This window comes from Adiantum capillus-veneris, chromosome 11 (assembly GCF_014529385.1).
Source record: "Adiantum capillus-veneris isolate H3 chromosome 11, ASM1452938v2, whole genome shotgun sequence".
Lineage (NCBI taxonomy): Eukaryota > Viridiplantae > Streptophyta > Polypodiopsida > Polypodiales > Pteridaceae > Adiantum > Adiantum capillus-veneris.
In genome coordinates, this window is record NC_140941.1 from 48,136,610 (window position 1) to 48,156,517 (window position 19,908).

Consider the following 19,908-nt stretch of genomic DNA (forward strand, 5'->3'; position numbering starts at 1 on the left):
GCGGAACTCACTTACTTCGGCACGCTGCAAGAGATTTTGAGGATCGATTACAGAGGATTTTTTGTCGACTTGTTCGACGTGCAATGGTTCAAGATAATCATGGAGGGTTGAAACGCTACTGTGCGTAGAGGAGAGTCTGGTTTTCTTGAGGTGGATTCTACTAAGTAATGGACTGACCTAAGAGACACTTTCGTACTACCCGAGCATTGTGAACAAGTAAGTATATAAATAGTTAACATCCCCCTTTTACAAGTTATGTGCTTGAAAGCTCTCATGTAAGTTATGTGGCTCTGGCAGGTAGTATTTCATCCTACAAAGTCTACATCAAACTGGTGGTACGTCATAGAGGTAGCCCCTCGTAGTGCAAGGACGTATGAAGGCTACCATGTGCCAATCACAACGACATCAATGGAGGAGATCAGAGAAGATGCTCAATCAGAAGCCGCTGCGGTGGTGCCAGACGAGCATCAAGATGCTACTACTCTATATGGGGTGCATGCAGAGGAGCTACAAAATGAAACAGAGGATATGTGTTTAAACGGAGAGCTCTATATAGATATAGGAAGTTATGCTGAGTTATGCGAGGATGAGAGAGAGATCTCTTAAAGCCACAAATATTGTATTTGAACAATTTTGCTCCGTGCTGTAAAAGCTCTGGCTCTCTAAGTAGCTTCCATGGTGTGTAACGCTCTTTTCTACTCGCGCTCACATCTTTTGATTGAAAATTCTGAGTTTTCGACTTGCCTCTTCTATCACTCGATTCATTGCGTCATTGTATTTATATGCGTCATTACGTCATTGTATTTAATGGTCTTTGCGTCATTGTCTACTCTATTCATTCAATATTAAGTTTAAATATTCGTGTGTTTAATGCAGGTATGGATGATGAGGAGTTTCTTTCTTCTTTGTCACCGCAGCAGAGACAGTGGTACGTGGAGCGTCATCGCTCTGGCGCATCATCGCGCGTTCCTACACCATCCGCATCTCCCTCTCTTTCGGAGCATTCGGCGCGCTCTGAAGCTTCGGCGTCGACGAGACGAGCGTCACACTCGTCTAGACACCGGCGCTCTAGTGGTGGCGGTGGCGGTTGTTGTGGGGATTCCGCCACCGATGCCTCCACACCGCCTCGTGTTCGACGAGGCTCTTTACCCTCCCCTTCTTTGCCCGCCCCCACACCAGCCACAGCATCGCCATCTACGCCAGGTTTTGCACGGCTGACTGTTCCTAGAAGCTACACACCTCTACCTACTCCGCCAGGAGCCACCCCACTCGACACTCCTCGCTTCGGCGCCCAGACGCCGGTGGAGACACCTGACGTCTGTACCCCCATCGACACGCCGCTAGAGACCCCTGCCGGGACACCCAGGTTCATGCGTCAGCGGCCAGAGGTCTTGCCTTACTCCGTCGACATCAGCGGCGGCATCATCATGGATGATGACGGCAAGAAGGTGATCTCGCGCATGCGTGGTCTTTGCTCTCAGCTGTTTAGACACTATATACTAAACAAATGGAGTGAAGTACCAAGTGATTTAAAAAACAGAGTCATCAGCATACTTCATGATGAGTTTCCCGTTCCAACACGGGATCAGCGCTTCAATGAAGACCTGATGAAGATTCGAATGCGCGAATACTGCAAACACAAGCGTTCCGAAGTGCAAAAAGCAATCAAGAATGGGTGGAATAGGCCAGATTGGCTGGCCAAAGAAGATTGGAAGAATACGAAGAAAGCAGCGCGCGAGAATCCCGACAAGTGGAAGCAACAAAAGGATGCAGCCAGAGCGCGAGTAGAGGCAAGGAGCTCGCACCACTTGGGGAGCGGTGGATGGACATCATTTGAGGCCGATTTTGGAAGTCTTTTCACATTGCTCTTTATGCATGTTCGATAGTTTAGGGTTTATGAGTTTTTTAGTTCTAACATAATGAAATCTTTGTATGTTTTGACAGTGGTCGATGACAGGACGTGATCCCACACCGTACGAGCGCGAGTACGCAGGCAGGAAGGGCTTAAACGCCCTGATGGACATTCTCAGTTCTCGCGGCGGCATGGTTAGTATTAGGGTTTACTCTTTTTTATTTTTTGTATTGTTTTATAAATGTCGTTATATGTTTATATTTACTGAAAACTGTCTTATTGTCTTTTTTTGCAGAATCCGACAGATACGCCGCTTGGACGCGATGAGACGTCTGATTAGACGACGTCAGTTTAGCCGTAGCTAGATAGCATTAGTTTAGGGTTTCTCATAGCTTATGTATCATGAGACGGATTTTATACGTCTTTTTGAACCATGTATATTATTACATTTGTCACCGCAATTCCTTTTGCCAATCAATTCTTTATGCCTATGATGTTGTACAATTGTCATTATTACATTTGCCAATCAATTCAGTTTGCCTATGATGTGTACAATTGTCAATTTTGCAAACAATGCGTCTTGTGGGTGACTATTTTGGGTCTATTATCTACCTTTGCACTTTTTTTAAAAAGTGAATCAAGTACAATATGGTTGATGGGTGGCAGGGCATTCAATGCCCTGCCACCAAAAAAATATTCTCTCAGGCGTCGCTATAAGCGTCGCTATTTATGGCTCTATAGCGTCGCTATATGCGTCGCTATACTCTTCTGTGAGAGCGTCGCTATAGGCGTCGCTATGAGCGTCGCTATATAGCGACGCCTATAGCGACGCTCTCGTAGCGACGGTTTTAGCGACGCCGGGGGTTATAAAAACCCAGTGTATTTCCGTCGCTAACAGCGTCACAAGAGCACACAACCTCTTGTAGTGCTACCCCACCATGAGAGGTATGACCCCTACCCCACCATGAGAGGTATGTCCCCTACCCCAGTGAAATACTCTTTTATAAAGTAGCATGAGAGATATGTTCCCTACCCCACCATGAGAGGTATGTCCCCTACCCCAGTGCAATACTGTTTTATAAAGTAGCATGTCAAAAACAGTGCGTAGAAACCTTGGTGGGGCCTCGGCCACAGGACACCAACCAAGATATAGCTCTTGTCATGTCTGACCAAAATCTATCAAAATCCATAGGGGGTAGCTCTTGAGTCTACTATAAACTTAGAATCATCACAAACCCCAACAAAAAACACTGCAGAAAAAAACACATTTTTTTCCTATAGCCAGATGACCACCAAACTTCACCATTTTCTCATAATTATTTAGACTAGCAAATTTGATGAAGGAGTATTAGTAGGAACATGGTAAAGGATGGGCGGACAACGAAAGAGCTTCGTGGCTAAAGAAAGCATCGAATCACCGCAAATCATGCATATGGCATCAGAATGGAGTGATATTACATACATGGCTTCCACATTCTCCCTATGTTGCATTGTGTTCGACAATAGCCTTGGGTATCGTTCAAACATTTTAGAGGGTACAATTGCCCAAAGCCATGATATTGCCATGCAACTATTGAAGTGACACATCAAATGGGTCTCTAGGAAGTATATGAACATGTTTGGATGTTTGCATGATTGAAAAAATGCTTCTTTGTGCTAGGTAGGAAAAAAATATGTTTTTGTCTCTGGCATGGACTTCTAGTAGCACAAAGCGTTTTTGATGGTAAACCAAGTTGTTCAACACAATGAAAAAATCACTACCCAAGAAAATTCACATGCATTGAATGCCTATTCTTCCCATACTTTGAATTTTCACCTCTCCGAGAGTCTAAAACTAGCCCAAATCTTGCATGAAGTGTCATAATCTTGGTACAGGTGGCTCAATATCCTTATATCACCATGGGAAACATGCCCAAAAGCTAGCAGACTCATTAGGGTTGAAATTCTCAATCTGTGATAAAAAGTGTGAGTGTAACCATAAGCCAAACTGGATTTTCAACTTGATAGCCATGTTGGCAAGAGCCTGTAGACTATATGTATGACATCAACATACCAAAAATTCCCAAATCTTGTGAAAGAAGCTCAAAGGTCTTGTAGTTTATACTAAAATCTTAGTCTCTAGCTAAACCATTCATCCACTTGTCACCATTTTTACACCAAGGCCTATTCTTACATTATACATTAACCCTATGAAGTCAGAGTCCAAAAAATCTTTCTATTCGACATAACTGGAAAAAAATGCATTTTTTCCTCATCTTGCATGAAAGGAATGATTTTTCAAGTTTGGTAAACTTTGCATGGTTCATATCAGTATTCTAAGCAAGATCATGGCAAATTTAGCTTTGACAAGTTCACTAAAATGTGGTAAAGTTTTATGGGAGCTATGAAGTTTGAGACCAAAGACAACCCTAATGAGCTGCTAGAGTTCACAATTCTCAAGGACTTCCTTCAAGAGGCATCAACATACATTGAGAAGGAGAGATTGGAACTAGAAGGCGCATCAATCTATGAAGCTGTATACAGAGATATGGAAAATAATATGGTGATGCTGCCTATGATACCAAGGGAACCATACAACCTCACAAGGAAGGTGTTGATCAAAGAATCTCTTAAGAAGATAGACTTGCTCAACTACTTTCAGTTGCCACCATGTGGTGTGGACATTCAGAGAGCTCATGCGCTCTATACTAGCATCAAAGAAGATGACACAACTGAGATTACCACATTAGACAATGATAAAGTTTAGGTGTCACCTCAAGGATGATAGCCAAGGCTCTACACTTGTTAGACAAAGGTGCTCCAATGAATGACAAGAATGACTTAGAAGCTGAAGTTTTACAAGGAAAGAAGCAGCAACCACATTTGTAGTTATGATATGCCAAGAAGCTGAGCTGCCAACTAGAATGTTCATGTAGTTCTTCCTCATTGATGACAAGAGGTCAAGTTTCTACACAATGCCCAACCATACAGTAGCTACAATGTATACCTTGGCCTACCAAAAAACCCAACCACTAATGATCGATCATGCCCAATATATCCTGGAGCCCTAACCAAGAAGAAGAAGCACACAAAGTTGACATATCTACTAGCAGCTCTCGAGATAATTACAAGAATTGCCTACCAGTCTGTTGAAGCTGCTCAAAATTTGCTTGAAGCACCCACCTAGAACGATTGGATTCAGTACCTGGAAGAGGGGAGCAGCGAAGAGACTACTAAGTCTGGATCTACTTAGACTATAGCCCGAACAAGGTAAAAAATAAATCTGCAAGAGTCTGAGTCAATTGATCAAAGAACATTCTAAAGGGGAAGAACTCTATGACTACACAAAAGCAATCTTGGTCTGAAAGATGGGCTGAAGAACTCAGGAAGAAAAGGGTAGACAAAGGCAAATTTATAGACAAATGGGTTCCCAAAAAAGTGCAAACAAAAAATCCAATGGTTCCATCCATAATGGTCGAAGAACTTGAAGAATTCTATGCTCAAATGGAGAGGGAAAAGATGGAAATAGATGCCAAGGAGATTGAAAATGCCAAAGGTACAGAGAGAAGACCGGAGTTCACCAACAACACATCCACGAGTTCACACACTCAATCAAGTGGACACTCCTATGGTGATACCAAGCAACAAACTACTTAGGAAGATCAGTCTCAACCAAAGAATTCCTAGATTTCGAGGTCCCGAAAGATCGAAATAGTTTTTTCAAACCTCAAAATCTTCCTATTGTGCAAGAGGAAATCCAATGACCCATCCCCATACCAAGCACATTAGCCAGATAATGGAGCATGACGACTCCTACTATCAAGCTCTAAAATGGGTGGCTGCAAACATGCATAGTGTGGCGGTACAGTAGCATGCACAAGGTGTGAACACCATCTTGGCTCTACATAGTGAATTAAAAAAAGCCCATGCTGAGCTACACACGCATAGAAAGGAGCATGAAGAATCCATGGTCAAAGCTCAAATAGCTCGACAAGAAACACAAGACCTCAAAAGCCAGATGATACCACGACAACAGGAATTGACAAAAGCACAAGATGCCTTTGCTGAAGCTCAAGTGTCAATCAACCTGCACAAAAATGTAATTAATGATCTAGAAGCAGTAATAAAAGATACTGCTGAGCATTACAATACATTGAAAACCAAGTAGAAATTATAGAAGTGCAGCTAGAGAGCACAGAAGAAGAGTTGGTGGCCTAGAAGTGTATAGTTGAGGAAATCAAGACCAACTCCAAATTGGCATGATTCATAGAGACAAGAGCTATGTCTCAAATGCAAAAGAGCGAATCAGAGAGTTAGAGAAAGCTATCTGCGTACAAGAGCACATGCAACAAGATGCCACAGCGGCAACCATAGCTCATGAGGATGATCTACAAAGAGAGAATGAAGCTCTGAGAAAGGAAAATGAGGATCTGCAAGCAATGGTAGCAACATTACAAGCAAAGCTAGACTATAAGCACTAAGAATTCACTCATACAGATGATCATGAGGATGATGATGGCACACAAAGAGAATTTGAGAGACAACAAGAGCATCAACAAAGGGAGACCACGTGTTCATCATCCAAGGTCACCAATACATCAAAACCATAAGGTGAAAAAGGCACAGAGAATCAACAAATTGCAACCGATACGAGTGCCTTCACTGCAAAGTGGGCATAGAGTAAGAAATGATTGACGGTCAATCTAGCAATCGACAACCAAAATGGAGGAAGTCATGGCTCAACAAGCATCCCAAATGGTTGATCCACTTGATGCGAGCCCCTTTTCATTCTAGCAAGATGTCACCTTTTTCTTGGTGCCAAGAGTCTGAACCTGGAGCCAACATGAGAGAATGAAAATGCGACACCACAATTGGTTGAATTACCTAGTATTGCCACGTCCAAACAACAATGAAATGCTAGATGAGAAGTACATGCTATGCGCCCTCATCACAACCATAAAGCAACATGAAGCTTAACAGATTTTTTTGGTCGAATGCTCTGAAAGTTATATTAGATGATGGAATCTTGTATCAATATGTACCATAAAGCATGGATTTCAATGACTCATTACTGTCCTTCTTGGAGGGAAAGAAAGGCTTAGTGTATAATCTCAACAAGCAGCCCGATGAGAAGATCTTGCATGGTTTCTTTGCACGCGCGATGTTTATGCCATCATACTTCATGAGCACCTTTGAGGAGGCTTTTATACAAGATTCCACACTCAACACCAACATTTTTGGGCCAGAGGTCAATGAACTTTGAGAAATATTTGTCAGTTTACCATGCCATGGCGCTCCACCAATAGGACACCATTAGGCCTCATGCCCAAGAAGATTTCCAAATGGCAAAAGATTATAGAGAAGGACTCCGGTGGACTGGCAAGTCACTATATGCAGCAACATCAACCTGCAATACAATCACCACCTTGGCATTGACTCATGTCGAGGATGGCATGCAATAGGAGGAGGGGGTGTGCTGCAAGATTCCAACAGTCACGGATGCCAACTCAAGAAAAGGAGACGTCCAAGAATATTTTTTAGCCTTTGTAATGGTAAATGATTGTAATCATCTTGCACAAAGCCATTAGCCCTTTGTTCACTATTATGTAATCATGAAGAATTCGAGATTATGAGCTCTCAAGTTGTAATCTAGCCCTTGTACATGAAACCCGGAGCCATGGTATAAAAGGCAGCTTTTGTAAAGTTTGAGGAGGATCATTATTATTAATGAAATCGAGCAGGTAAGGCTTTCTTTGTATGTCATGTGTTCTCTCTTTCTAATGTGTCTTCATCTCTTTGCAATGCATCGCACGATCATCATATTGGAATTTTGAGAGCACCATTGTGTTAGTCTCATTGAGCTCTATGCGTGGATATCTACACTACAAGCGTTTTGCGACATCCGAGTGTTGACTTCCACAACCTTCCAAGTGAATTATCTCACTATTTGCGTGTTGTTTTGAGATTTTGTAAATTGCATTAGATTCCCAATACTTTGGAGCACCTAGTAGGCGTGCCCGACATCAAATTTGAGGACCTGCAAATATGCTACTAAAAAAAATGTAATTTTTTCCTGTGAGAAAATTTTAGGTTTGTTGACCTGGATGTGTTTTTGACCATGCATGGATGATGTCTAATAAGTTTGGCATTGTTTGGAGTTGATTTGCTATTGGTTTTGCATGTGGATGTGTGATTGGATCAAAGAGGTAAAACTAGGTTTTTTGTAGTTACAATACGCACATACAGTTTCATCGGAGTGTACTGTATTCAAACGAGAGATTGAAAACCTCATGATGTGCCTCCATGCCCTAGTTGAGGCACTTGCTTCCCAAGATTGACATTATAGTCTTGGATTCGTCTTGCCATGAGATGTGATATGTGATGATCGTGTAGCCCTGAGACACAATCGTATTGTGCCTTGTCTTCTCCTGAGTGCCAATGCCACACTGTCTTGGGTAGCTCTCATTTGAAGCCTCATATTAGCTTGTAGCTAATCCATGACTTTCTAGTCTTGTTGCCTGTGTGTGGTAGTTTCTTCATCCAGAAACAAATATTGCATGAGAGTCTCTCTTTCAATGGCTCTTCCAAAATTGCTTTAAGCTTGTCTTTCTCTTCAAGGCCCAGTGTGAATTGTACATCATTTCTTTGTAGGTTTTTTTTTGTATTTGTGTGAATACCAAGACTTTTGTTGAGTTTATTGCATAGAAATTTTTTGCAATTGAAAATATTTGCCTCCAACTCAAGGATATTGCTCTCTGTCTCCCTTTCTTCTTGTAGAGTTCAATGATGTATTGCACAAAGGGATGCGGTTGAGCTATGTGGGAAATCTTGTAGAGTAGTAGACATCAAGTTTTTGATCTTTGGCTTGTGTAAAGTCAAAACAATGTCAAGGAAAGCTAAAGGCCACATTTGTGGGAAATACAGTGTATAGTGGACTCGTACAGTCCACCATGCATGCCAAGTGTTACCTAGTGCGGACTATGGAATTTGAGGGGGGATATTTTTACGGAAGCACTTTGTAGTGAGTGCTTTTTTTGGAATCAGGCGAGAAGATTCCAAATAAGACTCTCTCTCTCTCTCTCTCTCTCTCTCTCTCAATGCTCACTCACCCTTGCTCTCTTCATCTTTCATTCCATGTCTCTTCCTCTGTTCCTCCTTCACGCACCTTGGCACCTCCTCCCTTAGCTCTTTGTAACCTCTCTCTCTCTCTCTGTGTGTGTGTGTGTGTGTGTGTGTGTGTGTGTGTGTGTTCAAATTTTTCGATCTCTTACTCACTTCTTCCCATCTACCAACGCACCCGGCAAATGCACCATGCATTGAGGCAACCCGGATAACATGATTGAGACTCCATAAGGATAAGTGAGCCTCCTATCTTTCCCTTATGGAGTCTCTCTCTCTCTCTCTCTCTCTCTCTCTCTATATATATATATATATATATATATACATACATACGTATATATATACATATATATATATACATACATACATACATATATATATTTCTCTCAATGTATGTATGTATGATATATATATATATACATACATACATACATACATATATATATGTATATATATATATATATATATATCATACATACATACATTGAGAGAAATATATATATGTGTGTATGTATGTATACATACATATATATATTTCTCTCAATGTTTACTCTCTTCTTCCCATCTACCAATGCACAATCTACCAATGCACAATTATGTATGGGCTGGCAAACGCACCATGCATAATGCCAACCCGGACAACACAATTGGACCTCCATAAGGGTAAGTGATCCTCCCACCTTTCCCTTACGGAGGCATAATCTCTCTCTCTCTCTCTCTCTCTCTCTCTCTCTCTCTCTCTCTCTCTCTCTCTCTCTTCCCATCTACCAACACACAATTTAGCGCGGTCCAGAAAATGCACCAAACATCATGGCAACCCGGGTAGAAACATAGAGTGAGTGTGAGAGAGAGATGGTAAGAGAGTATGGTTCACACACACACACACACACACACACACACACACACACACACTCTTCTTCCCATCTACCAACTCACAATTTAGCGCGGTCCAGAAAATGCACCAAACATCATGGCAACCCGGGTAGAAACATAGAGAGAGAGAGAGAGAGAGAGAGAGAGAGAGAGAGAGAGAGAGAGAGAGAGAGAGAGAGAGAGAGAGAGAGAGAGAGAGAGAGAGAGAGAGAGAGAGAGAGAGAGAGAGAGAGAGAGAGAGAGAGAGAGAGAGAGAGAGATGGTAAGAGAGTATGGTTCACACACACACACACACACACACACACAGAGTGAGTGAGTGAGAGAGAGAGAGAGAGAGAGAGAGAGAGAGAGAGAGAGAGAGAGAGAGAGAGAGAGAGAGAGAGAAAGAGATTGTGAGACATAGGCAATGATATGCCAGCTTTCAACATGTTTCAAAGACAATAGAAACTAGGCTACTTAAGAGATGAATATCTATTTATAATTGAAAACATTACATTTCATATTACTTGCAGTACATAAGTCAGCACTTTATATGGTGCAGCTGCAACATTACATTTCATATGACTTGCAGTAGATAAGACAACACTCTATATGGTTCAGCCGCATTCATTTTTTGGAAGCCCCAGCGTTTAAAGGAGTGCTGCCCTCCATAGGTAAGAGATGATTCACCACGCACCCTAGTTGTTCCTTGAGTCTCCGCTCATCCTCCTCTGTGATGATTCCAACTTTTTTCCAGTAGGAGAAAGTAAAATTTCCCTTCTCATTCTAGCTTAGCAACAAGCACATGTTGAGGTCCGTGCAACATCGATAAAGGCGATGCACATCTATTGCTGCCTTGAGAGCCTCTTGAAACCATTTAGCTCCATATGTTGCCCCTCCATTGGGGATGGCCTCCATGGAATCCCAGTAACGCTTAATGTTATTCTCTAGGTCATCTGGACATTGTGGAGAGATAGGCAAGTGCGCTATGATAGCTTTTGAATGGTTACACAAAAAAAGTGAAGCCAATACCAATTTTATAGCATTTGGGAGGCTATTTATTTATTATTCATTACTTTTTTACTAATGTGATGCCTCAACAACAAGTTATTCTTTTGCATAATCAACAAAATAATTGTAAAATAGTGCACTGTAATGTGTTTATTATATGGTCATATCAAAAACTGGTACTAGGGTCAACTTGCTAATCCTACTTACAAAAAATTGGAAATGGAAAATGATATGCATCGATGGTTGGATAGGTTCTACTCCGACTAAGTGCCTTAAATATATGAGCATCAACTAGAACAGGCTGATGGATAAACATGTTTTCATTTTGGCTCAGTCCTAATACACAAAAATAAAATAAAATATAGGTGCTTGCATGCAAGATATGATTTTTGCTTTATCACCCGATCCATGAAGTCTGGGCATGTGCACGATGGCTCCCTGCAAATACAAACACTGTACAACCCGACATGATCATCTTTTCCATGGGAATGTACTTTGAAGACCTCATGAACACCATCTACCTCACATATCTCCTCTACCGCCTTTGCCTTCATCGCTAGCGCTAGGATGATTTTGCATGCAACATCTTCAAAAATGGAAGACCAATACTATTTGCGCACACCATCCCGCATTGTGGCTCATGCACTACCTTGAGAGGAGTGGATGTATCATCTGACTTGATAGGCGTGTTGGTCTAGTTTCGAGCAGGAGAAATTGGCATTACAAGAGAGTTTCCTTCATTGCTAAACTCCACTTGATACCCACCTTCAAACAATATTTGCACCTCATCACTAGTTAGGTTGGTGCACCCACATGCATGGGCCAAATGTGTGGTGGACGTTGAGGTTGTGGCTCTATTGTTTGGTCTACTATGTAGCAATGCAAAACATGATTTGGAAAAAACCAAAACCACTACCGCACCACACCTTTGGGATGCTTTTAGTATCATTCAAAAGACGGGGCCGATATACCAAGTCTTGAACGTGCAATGATCTACCCACACCTTCGTCCTCCTCTTGGTGTGCCACTGCACGTGACTGCTACCTTCTGTCGTTCGTCACATAGCCCATATTGCTTCATTTACCTTGCATTCCATTACACACTTTCCACCTAAATCTATCCTCCACTCTGGGTTTTGTGATGTGCTTTCCTTTGCAAAGTTAATCTTACATGGCCTCCCACACTTCATACAATCTTTGCTAACTGAGTTGTACTCTAGTCTATGTGATGCATCATCTTCCACGTTAATAGCTTCACTTGGTCTTTGGTTTTGCCATGACGTCTCCTTATCCCCTATTAGTGAAGTGTTTGCTTTGTACATTGGAGTGCCCTCAGTGACCTCATTCGCTGTCCTTATTACTTGACTAGGATGACTTCCATGGAATTTGGCAAGATTTTGTATCAATGGGCCCTTCCCAATGTGTCTCCCATGAGTGTACAAAATGGCCTTTGGGCTCTATAGAATAGAACTTTCTAGTTTGGTTGTACATGCATCATACAACAAGTTTCATCTACAAAAACCCTCCCCTACTAGCCACCTACCATGCTTGCTCTCTGCAAGGTTTGTGCATAGAGGTTGTGGTTTATTGGAGCTTCTTTCTATACATGCCATGATGTCACCCCAATGTGCAATACGAATTTCCCACCAACTCAGCCATGAATCCATGTATGGAATGTTGTAGTCCATGCAATGACTGTTGCGCCATCATTGGTGTATCAGGCGAGCCTCTGCCACTGCAGCCTCCTTTATTGGCTGTTGCCTCCACTTTTCACACATTTCTTTGTGTATGTGTTGAGAATCTTGTGCCACATACTTTGTTGTATGCTGATTCAAGCTTTGATTCCAATGGAAAAGGCAAGATCGTCTGATTATCACGTTATTCTTGTGGCCACGATTAAAGACAATTTGGGTTGCATTTCAATTTGTTTGAGCTTCGTCTTCCATGAATCCAAAGAAGTAAGATCTATTACACCCATGTGACATCATTACCTCATTGAGGAACTCTCAAAACAAACATTGAGATTCCATATCTTCCTCCTTCATTTCACAAGTTGCAATAGTGGGAAGGTCTTGAATGCTGCAAACAAACTGTCAGAGGATGTGTCACGTGTTACCTACATTGCTGCCAAAGTTGCCCACATACCTTGGATCATAGACATGATAGGCCATGGTGACCCAATTGTTCATGCATCTAGTGTGATCGAATTGAATCCACGTGCATCAAAGATCACCCTCTCACCAACTTGTCTCATTCGGTTCACCACGTCCATGTTGGACCTACTGTGGACATTTTGAAGACAAAACATTTCTCTCCTTCCTTTCTTTGACGAGGAAACCTGCTTTTGTGGAAAAATTCATTGAAGGAGTGCATCAATGCCAAAAGAATCTTTGCCACCACCTCCCCGTGCAGCGGACACTGACCTTCACCAAGCTCATAGTGTTAGGACTTAATATACATAAGAATTAAGTTTTGCATTGAAACACGATAATGACAAATGCACATAACAATTATCTTGCACCAAGGCCGCCAACTCTTCTACGATTGCAATTAGTTTTTGCTCACCTAAACTTTCATTCTCAATGTTGTTGCAAAGAACTATTGTACTAATAATTTCATTATTTAAGCATATTTGAACCTTCCTTGCCCCTGTGTGTGGGTTCACAATCAAAATCCTTTGCATAATCATTTTGGTGCTTTCCGTTAGTGTCTTGGATGCATCGCTTTGCACATTGTGTCTATGTGTTCCACGAGGAATCATGAGTCGTGTGGTTATCTTGTCCATTGGCATGACATCGTACACTACACACTCACATGATGCAATGCAGAAAGAAATTGACTGACAAAAGTAGCATGTAAGTCTCTTATTTGCCATCTCACAATATTGCCTAGGTGTAGAGGCCTTCTGTAGGTGGCCATTGAAATGGCTTGTATTGGCAATATGATAATTAACCAATTGGGCACATTGTTCATTCATGCACTTCAAATATCCCAGATAATGACTGAGATGTACCACTCTAGGGAAAACTATATTGGATGTTTGAGGCTTCGACCACAAATGAGGATCATACTTATGCTCCATTGCATCCATATGGTGCACCTTTCCCATGGTAGGTGGAAATTCTATAATAAGGTCTCCATTGTAGGCTCTTGGAATCTCTAAAACCTGCTCTACCCGTTGTATTTGCATCAAAAGCTTTGTCAATGTGCCTGTTGGAGAAGTTTTTGCCAGGTACTCATCTTGAAGCTATTAGGAGTGAAACTTGAGGTGGACTACTCAGATCTACAATATCCTTTTAATCAGCTTGCCTAGTCGAAGGACTATCTATTATCGCAATGGAAGTCAGAGTGAGTGAGCTGTAGGGTGCTCAACATAGCTTACGTTGACTTTGTATGTACATGAAAGCTGCTCATCTAATACATAGGTCCCTTCACCCAATTGTTCTTGGGTCTCTCAATCGTCAACTTAAAATTTTGTATTGTGATCCTCTATTGTGAGAATTTGATTATCTTCCACTAATAAAGGGGTTTAAACACTGTGTTGTCGGGCAGATACATTGCTCGCAGTTGCTAGAAAAGTGAGAACTAGGCCAACAAATAAGATGTCAACCAAGGATGGAGCTTGACCCGTAGGTACATGGAAACAAATAGATGGGTTTTAATCACCTACTCGACCTTCTAGAGACAATCACTACCAAGGAAAATCATCTCAAAGCACACTATGTATGCACAATTGCTACGTTACCTACGACATCTATGCTCTCCGAAACATGACCTAACGTTTCTGCTTGTGCATTCGATGTTGAGGTTTCCTGTTAAGGCAGGACCATTAGTAGAGCAATGAAATAAAAATCATTCTAACTATGCCGCTCGTTGTTTGATTGACAATGGATCCCCATGTACTTCTGGTCCGTGTTGCCGCTTTTGTTGACAGTCTTGTTTCAATCCAAGATCCACATATGTCGTTTTTGTTGGCCTTTGTTTAAGTACTCAAAATTGAGTTGGTGTCTTAGAATTTGTCTTTGATTTCTTGGGTACCCAAGAAAATCTGCTTCACATTTTGTCTTGGGGTAGATGGCTTTGGTGTTGGTTGGACCCGAGGGATTTGTACTGAAAGGAGTTCTTTGTTGTGTCGCTTTGAAATCCAGATTTGTGCTTGATTACCTTGTGCTGTAATCAACTTCTTTGGTACCCATACCTGATTGTATTGTTGGGTTTACTTATGGGGTTTACCATTTGTCGTGATTGAGGTAATTATAAGCTTGGTCTGCTTCAATTGTGCAACCTTTGTCTTCCTAACCCAAACTTGCTTAGGTGTTGTTTGTGACTGAAATGGTGGGGCTGTTGCTGGGTGGGTTTATCGGATAGATCCCTTGAACTATTCTTGGTGCTCGGCTCTGCAATATTATCTTCTTTGTTTTGCTCTTTGGAATCCATTGCTGATCGGTTCTAAGGAGGGGTTTTTTCTCCCTTAGCTTTTAAGTCCGTTACCAATGGTTTGTTGTTTGTTCTACTGCAAACGGAACCACTTGAGTTTTCTTTCGCATGTTGAATGTTGACTGTATCAAAGCTCCAATCAATCTGTAGAGTGTACTTTCTCTACCACGGCTGATTGAGCAATAATGGATGCTGCACTGGCTTATCTTCTACCACATAAAACTTATGCGGATAGAGATATTGATTACTCTGCACATGTATCACCGTCCATCCCATTGCTTTGATTGAACGCTCTGAATAACTTTGAATGTCTTGTTGTGTTGACTGAAGCTCTTCCTGAAGTGTTAGCTGCTTGTGTAGGCTATAGGAAATAAGGTTTCCTTGAGCTCCAGAATCTAGGATTGCATTGGCCTCAACTTGATTACCTCCAAGCTTAACTTTTATTGTCGGATCCACTGTATGCTCCTTTTCAGAGTTTGTTATTTTGATTACATTGATCCATAGTGGTGGTCCTTATTGCTGCTGTTGTCGGAGAAGCTTCCATTTTTCCATTTGCTTCTTTGCTTTGTCTTCAGCTTTTTTGACTATGCGTTGCTTTTCTTGAGATCGTTCCTTTTCTGCATGGATTTGTTGAAGCATGTTCTGGGTTAGTGGTAAATGATATTTTGTAAGTGGACAACCACTAATCCAATTAGGCACTTCTTCACCATCCAATGTAGCAAGTTTGACAGCCTTGCTTGGTGATAAATGTTTGATAACAAAGAGTCCCATCCCTTGCTTTTTAAGTTTTTTTTGGATCGTGTTTCAATGTGTAAACCTAGACCTACTCTCGTGTTTTAAACTCTTTCGAGCGTACATGCTTATCAAAAAATTCCTTTTGTCTTCTTTTCTGAGCGTAGATAGAAGCTGTAGCTTTTAAGAGAAGCTCATTTAGTTTTTCAAGGTCATAAACTCTTGAGGACAATTCATGGCCTGTCCATTCAAGTTGTTTTGCAACTCTTAGTGTTGTGATCAAGAAATCTATAGGCAAGATTGCATTAAGACCAAACACCATGTTGTACGGTGTTGTTTCGATAGATGTTTTGTAGGCTACCCTATAAGCCCATAGTGTAGAGTGTAATTGTTGGTCCCAATCTACTCTTGAATTTGATACTATTTTGGTTAAGATAGTGCATAGAGTCTTATTTGTAGCTTCAGCCTGTCCATTAGCATGTGGATGTTATGGAGTAGACTTCTTTGTGAACAATCATGAATTCATCTAAAAGATTTTCAATAACTTCATTAATGAAATGTGTGCCATGATCTCTGACAATTTCTATGGGTAGACCATATCTGACAAAGACATGTTCATATAGAAACTATGCAGTGCCGGTCGTTGCATCTTCTTTCTGTGTGGCCTTAGCTTCAGCCCATTTTGTAAGATAGTATGTAGCCACAATGATATATTGGGCATGAGTTCTGTAAGCGGGGGTGAAATCAGACCTACAAAGTCTTTACCCCACTTAGCAAATGCTCTAGCTCCCATCATTGACCTTAAGGGAATCTCATCTCTCCTTACTGGCACTTTGGTACGTTGACATGTATCACATCTCTTAACGTATTTGTCATCGTCCATGTGCAATGTAGGCCACCATATTCCAGCGGTTATTTTTTCCATCTTATCTCCTGAAAAATGGCCTCCATTGAGTCCTTCATGTGCCTGTTCTAGCACGGGAAAATACATGCCTTCAGTTGCACATATCTTGAGATGATTGTCCTTTCCTCTCTTATACAATTTATTTTTAATTAGTGCAAAATATCAAACCTCTACTCTATGGCCCTTTGCCATGCTCTAGAGGTATTTCAAAAAACTTCCTTGTTATCAGGTAGTCAATTATATATTGGCTCCATTTCGGTGAAATTGTTACCTGAAACAATGTAGCATGTTCTACCGGTGGTTTAGACCTACATGTTGCACAATCGATAATGTACATATGAACATCAGTGCACATAGTTGGCCAATAAACTCCTAATTGTTGCAAGCGTAGGTATGAATGTGACCCCATGCATAAGTCCTGGTTAATTAAATTATAAGTTCTAAACATGTGCTTCCAAAATATAACAATCGTACTCTTCTGGACTTATGCATAATCGTAAATTGTTGTTTGAGCCTAAATGATACAAACATGCGCCAAGTAATTGGAAATACCTTGATTTTTGAACCCTTCGTCTTTTAATTTCCTGCCCCGTTCTATCAAACTCACCCCCATAGGATAGTAAATCAACTATCTCCTGATACCATTTTGGTATCATTTCAACATTGAAAACATATGCATTGGGGTTGTCATTCGTCTACCCCTTCTGGAGCTTCTCCGTTTGGCAATCTGGAAAGGTGATCTGCTCGTAGATGTGTCTTGCCCTTTTTAACCACGACAGTAAAATCGAACTCTAGCAGTATGATAGACCATCGTATAATTCTTCTGGTATCGCATGGTTTGTTTATGAGGTATAAGCTTGATGATCGATGAAAAACACGAACTTGTTTGCAAGGAGATAATGTCGGAATTTCTTTACAGTGTATATCATTCCAAGCCCCTCTCTCTCCATGGTTGTGTAGTTCATTTCAACACTATTAAGCTTGTGCTTGCATAATAGACTGGGAAATCCATATTTCCTTCTCTTGGTTGATCCAAGATGCATTCAATAGCCAATGCCGAAGTATCAATATGAACATGAAAGATCTTCTCCCAATCTGGTGCTTTCAATACATGAGTAGATATGAGTGCTTTCTTCAATTTTCAAATGATTCCTCACACTCATTCGTCAACACAAAGGCTACTATAAGTCTGCACAGGGGTTGGGCAATGACTGCATACATGTGTATAAACCTCTTGTCCCATAAAGCATTGTACCTGCTTTGTGTTGTTTGGTCTAGGAATCTCTACGATTACTTTAATCTTGTCTAAATTGGTAGATATGCCATTCTCTGAGACAATATGTCCCATGATTCTTCCTTGTCTAACCATAAATACACACAATTTTGGGTTAAGACAGATCCTATAAGTCTTGCACTTCTTGAATACTTTTCTAAGGTGCTCTGTATGTTCATCTCTCAAGAGAGAGTGCACACATAAGTCATCCATGTAGACTTCCAAGAATATCCTTAAGTATTCCTTAAAGGCATGTGCCATCAATATCTAAAATGTTGCTGGGGCATTAGTCAATCCAAACGGCATTACCCCATATGCGCATATACCCCATTTTGTGGCAAAGGTTGTCTTGTATTGATCTTTAGGAGAAATTGCAAGTTGATTATGTCTTGAGAACCCATTGAAGAAGAAGTATGTCCACTTACCTGCCACTCGTTCCAAGATATGGTCAATAATAGGTAAGGGATAATTATCCCTTATCAAGGCAGCATTGATCTTCTTTCGATTTTCACACAATTGTAGTTTATCATTCTTCTTAGGCACTAGCACAATAGGAGATACCTCGGTGTGTTCTATCTCGTAGATAAACTAAGCCTCCTTTAATTTATCAATCTCCTCCTTAATGCACCTAGAAAACATATCATTGTACATGTAAGGTCTCTATCTTCTAGGATCAGCGTCAGGTTTTAAAGGGATCGTGTGCTAGCATATTGTAGGATCTACTCTCTTTAGTTATTTATATGACCAAGTGAACACGTCCTTATACTCCTTGAGAAGACTTATGAGCTTCTCCTCCTCTTTCAAATTTAGATCTTTTGCTATGTAGGTTGGCCATGGCTCTTCTCGGGGTCCTCCAAGTCTATCTTCTTTGTATCATCAGGCCCATCGTAGGACTCCTTGTCCTTTTGCTCTCGTAGAGGTTACATCATCACTACCTTCCGATCTTGGATAGTGAACTTTTTGTAGTGGGATGACACACTCATTTTGTCCACATTTTTCTCGTCTTCCCCTTTCCCACTTTCAACTTCCTTTGTCCATAATTCCCTAAGAGTTTTCTAAGCTCTCAACTCTTCTTCTTTCTCTCCACCTTGGTCCATTTACTTTTCCCAAACTTGTTTAATCCTAGTTCTTTTGTTCCTTTGGGTTTTGTTTCAGATTTCGACTTTCTGGTTTGTTTTCTTAGGTCTCTTATGCTCTCTTTTGTTTTTGGATCATGAGCTTTAGAGAACCTTCCAGATATCTTATCCTTGATACAAGCTTCAGCCTTTGAAAAAATAAAAAAAATGTGTTTTATCGTTTATTCTAGGCATGGTGTTCTCTCTTGTGTTGTCCTGAGCTCTCTTTGTCTTGTAGCACTCTCGACGTCTAGGTTTTTGATTTGGAAAATCATAAAACTAGACATCTGTTCACATTCTCTCATGTTCACTTGGGTTGTCACATCATTCATTATCTGCGTCATCTACTCTCTCAAAATGCTTTGAGGAGTCATAAAATGTCCCTTCTTCTTCAACACTCACCAATTGATCATCTCCAGGTTTTTTCAGGACTAATTTCTCATCATTCTCATGTACTATATTGACCATATAGTATGGAACCACGTCATATCTGTCCCTGTCACATAATTTTGTTGTGGGGCCATCCAAAATAGCACACATATCTAGGATTTCTAGAATATGAGTCCATTTCAATGGCTCTAGAGCTTCTTGGGGCAAGGGTTCAGGAATGTATTCTTTATCTTCAAGCACCCTTT

The 19,908-nt window shown here is 41.0% G+C and overlaps 1 pseudogene; it reads left to right on the forward strand.

Moving 5' to 3' along the window:
* The first annotated feature begins 5,302 nt into the window (after positions 1 to 5,302).
* The window catches only part of LOC147447208 (berberine bridge enzyme-like D-2), a 78,849-nt pseudogene continuing 64,243 nt past the window's right edge, over positions 5,303 to 19,908 (forward strand).